This window comes from Tachysurus vachellii, chromosome 6, assembly GCF_030014155.1.
Source record: "Tachysurus vachellii isolate PV-2020 chromosome 6, HZAU_Pvac_v1, whole genome shotgun sequence".
NCBI classification, from domain to species: domain Eukaryota; kingdom Metazoa; phylum Chordata; class Actinopteri; order Siluriformes; family Bagridae; genus Tachysurus; species Tachysurus vachellii.
This window is the reverse complement of record NC_083465.1, coordinates 11219523-11223300: the sequence shown is the minus strand read 5'-3', so window position 1 is coordinate 11223300 and position 3778 is coordinate 11219523.

The window sequence follows — 3778 nt, the reverse complement described above, 5'->3', positions numbered from 1 at the left end:
TAAGACTGGCCTCTACATGTGTTCCAAATTTCATAACTTTCCTACGTACGGTTCTATGGGCTGCCATTGACTTCAATGACGGACGGAAGAATAATAATAATAATAATAATAATAATTATAATAATAATTAAAGCTGCAAGCAGCATTTCCTGGGTTCAAGCGTTTAAGGCCTTTAGGGAGTTTAAGGCCTTAAAGGATTTTCACATACACAAAGTGACAAATAAACAAAGTCATATCGGTGAGTCTACAATCCTCGTGCGAAGCAAAATGAAGTATGAAAACATACTTGGCAATAAAGACCATTCTGATTCTGATTCTGATTCTGAGACTTTGCCTTACGAGTCAGCACAAAATTGGGTTTTTGGACCTATGGGCACAAACGCGTTTTGGGGCGCTGAAGCGCCCCAGATTGTCCGATTCCGCTGAGATTTTGGCCCTGAGTAACTGTGACCAGTACTACCATCTGACCAAGTTTGAGCTCTCTAGGCCTTTTGGTTTGGGCTGCACGACCGTTTCTAAGGCGGAATAATAATAATAATAATAATAATAATAATAATAATAAAAATCCTAACAAAAACAATAGGTTTCCAGCGCTTTGCGCTTGAACCCTAATAATAAGAAAACTAACGATAACAATAGGTGTCTACGCCCCTTCGGGGCTTGACCCCTAATAAAGTCAGTTGTATGTACAGTGGAAAAATGTGCAAATTGAAATATAAATCTGCAAATTGAAATATAAATAAGTAAGTATGTGCAAATAATGTAAGAATAGAGTTTGTTCTGTGTATGTTAAGTGTTCATCAGATGGATTGCCTGAGGGAAGAAACTGTTCCTATGTCTGGTCGTTCTGGTGCTCAGGGCTCTGTAGCGTCGACCAGTTGGCAACAGTTCGAAGAGTGAGTGTTCTGGATGTGAGGGGTCCAGAGTGATTGTTTTTGCTCTTTTGCTCACTCTGGAGAAGTACAGGTCTTGGAGAGTGGGGAGAGTTGTGGCAATGATTCGCTTAGCAGTCTGGACTACCCTCTGTAGTCTTCTGAGGTCGGATTTGGTAGCTGAGCTGAACCAAACAGTCACTGAAGTGCAGAGGATGGATTTGATGATTGCAGTGTAGAATTGTTTCAACAGATCCTGTGGCAGGTTGAACTTCCTCAGCTGGCGATGGAAGTACAACCTCAGCTGAGCCTTTTTCACAATGGAGTCAATGTGAATGTCCCACTTCAGGTCCTGGGAGATTATAGGAGATTTTAGTATGATGCTGCCACCACCATGTTGGGAGTCTTGTTTTTGTAGAAAATGTATTCTGGAATAATACCCCAAAATATTCTACCTTGGTCTCATCAAATCATAACACATTTTGTCACATAGTTTGAACAACTCTTCATTAGCAAGCTTGGAAGCCTCCATGTTTTTGTTTTCTCCTTTTGTCAGTTTTGGATGGACATCCTGTTCTTGGTGACGTCATTCCAATTTTGCTCAATCAACTTGCTCTTTATAGCCTTTGCAGTCTTCCATGGTACGTATATTATTTTGGAAAATGCTTTACTATAAATTTCAACAATAAGTTCCTGTACATTCTTTGTAAGCTCTCTGATGGTTTCAGCAGTCGGTAAGCCAAGAAGATACCGTATGAACAAAAACCTACAGAAACAGACAATCTTTAATTGTGGATGATTTGTGCTTCACTAATTACAGGTGTATGAAAATAATTTTTAGACATGAGATTTAAAGTGAATGGATAATTTTGAGTGCAGTCACATTACCCAAATACACACTCATGCAACCTGGTTATTTTAATTTCTACTTTTTCTTTTTTTTTCCACCTTAAAACGTTTCTATTTGTTTTTTTTGTTTTTTTGTTGGTTGTAATATTAATTATAGGTGGAAAAGGATCTGACATTATTAATCATGGATTACTTATTACATCACAAAACCTGCAATTTTCCCAAGGGTGTGAAGTTGTTATATCCACTGAAGGATAGGGATATTGTAGGTGCACATGACTTTTATTTTGAAATGTAGTCACAGCGATGTTAGTAAATAAATAGGCATTAATTATAATTATTATATTTGTATACTATCATTGTTAAATTGGATGTCTGGTAATACGTTCATAATAGTTAGTGAGTTTAGTAAACATTTATTTCACTGTACATTCTTGGATATTTTTAACATTTAAAGGTGCTATAAAATGTACCTTAATATGTTAAAAATAACCAAGAATGTACAATAATAATTATTAATGCCAATTTATTTACTAAAATCGCTGTGACTACATTTCAAAATAAAAGTCATGTGCGCCTACAAACGGTAGCATAGTTTTATTATACATTATTTTACAGTTTATATTTGACTTGAATGAACACTAGAAAAAGACTGACATTACATATAGATTTTACAGATGACAGAAAGAAAAAAAAACAATAATTGTATGAAGTCCAATAATTGTACCTGGAGCATGTGCACAAAATGGGAAGAAATACAGAATGTTAAGGAGAACGTAGGTGTAACAGTTGCTTTAATAGACCTCTTTTACAATGTTTGGCACAGTGCACTTTTCATTGTCAATGCTTGTTCAGTTAAAACACTTTATTCCTGGTGAACAGTAAATGCTAAAGTTCTGGAGAACAGATTCATGTTTTCAGAATTCCCATCTAGGTTTCCTGACTTTTCTTTCATTAGAGAGAAACAAAACCCTTCTCATTCTAAAATAAACATTTGAAGCCATTATATATATAAGCCAAAATGGTGTCAGCTTGTCTTTGATTCTGTAAAACCTATGTAACTACACACTTAACAGTCACACCCAGACCAGACAGGTCTCTATACACATACATTAATGTGCTTACTTCAGCTGTCTCAAAACTGATCCTAAATGGCTTCCTTCTCCCTGTATAAGTGCACTATATAAGCTATGACATCATTCTCTCTGGTGCACTCTGTTTCCCTTAGGGCACAATTAAGCCTGTGGTTACATCCCAGACCACATACTAGCATATTAGGTTATCTTTAGTAGGCTTCCTCTTCCCTATATTGATGCACTATATTCAGTACATGGTTTGGACCCCTGGGCATAAATGTCTTCCTGTTGGGTAAAATAATGGAACACATTACCATCAGAACGGCCACCGTAGCATCAGCCCTAATTATCACAGCATAAAAAATAGAATGATTAAACAAACTATCTATCTATCTATCTATCTATCTATCTATCTATCTATCTATCTATCTATCTATCTATCTATCTATGTGTATATTGCTTATTGCTTATTGTATATTGTTGTAATGATCAATAATAATAAACAGGGCTTTTGGATTTATCCTCCACGTCCTAATTTTACATTTACATTTACAGCATTTGGCAGATGCCCTTATCCAGAGCGACGTATATAAGTTCTTAAATCTCTCTCACTGGATACATTAATGCTGGCTCACTAGGTTACATACTTAAGATACCATGAGTTTAAAACATTGTTCAAAGTTACAATGAAAAAGTTTTTTTTTTTTTGTACTAGTTGAAGTGTTTCCTGAATAAGTAGGTCTTCCGTTTGAAAATAGCCAGTGAATTTAACATCCCTGACCACTCTGGAACTGATTTAATGCGTTATGCGCCCAGTTTATTACCCAAAAGTTATTTCTCGTAGGCTGCGTCTCAAACCACACACTGATCTCAGATTAGTATTCATACTGTATTCGGCACTGTGCGGGTTTGGGACACAGCCTGAGTAAGGGGGCGTGTCTGGGGGGAAGAGGGGGGTTTAATACGAGGCTGTGTCGTAAA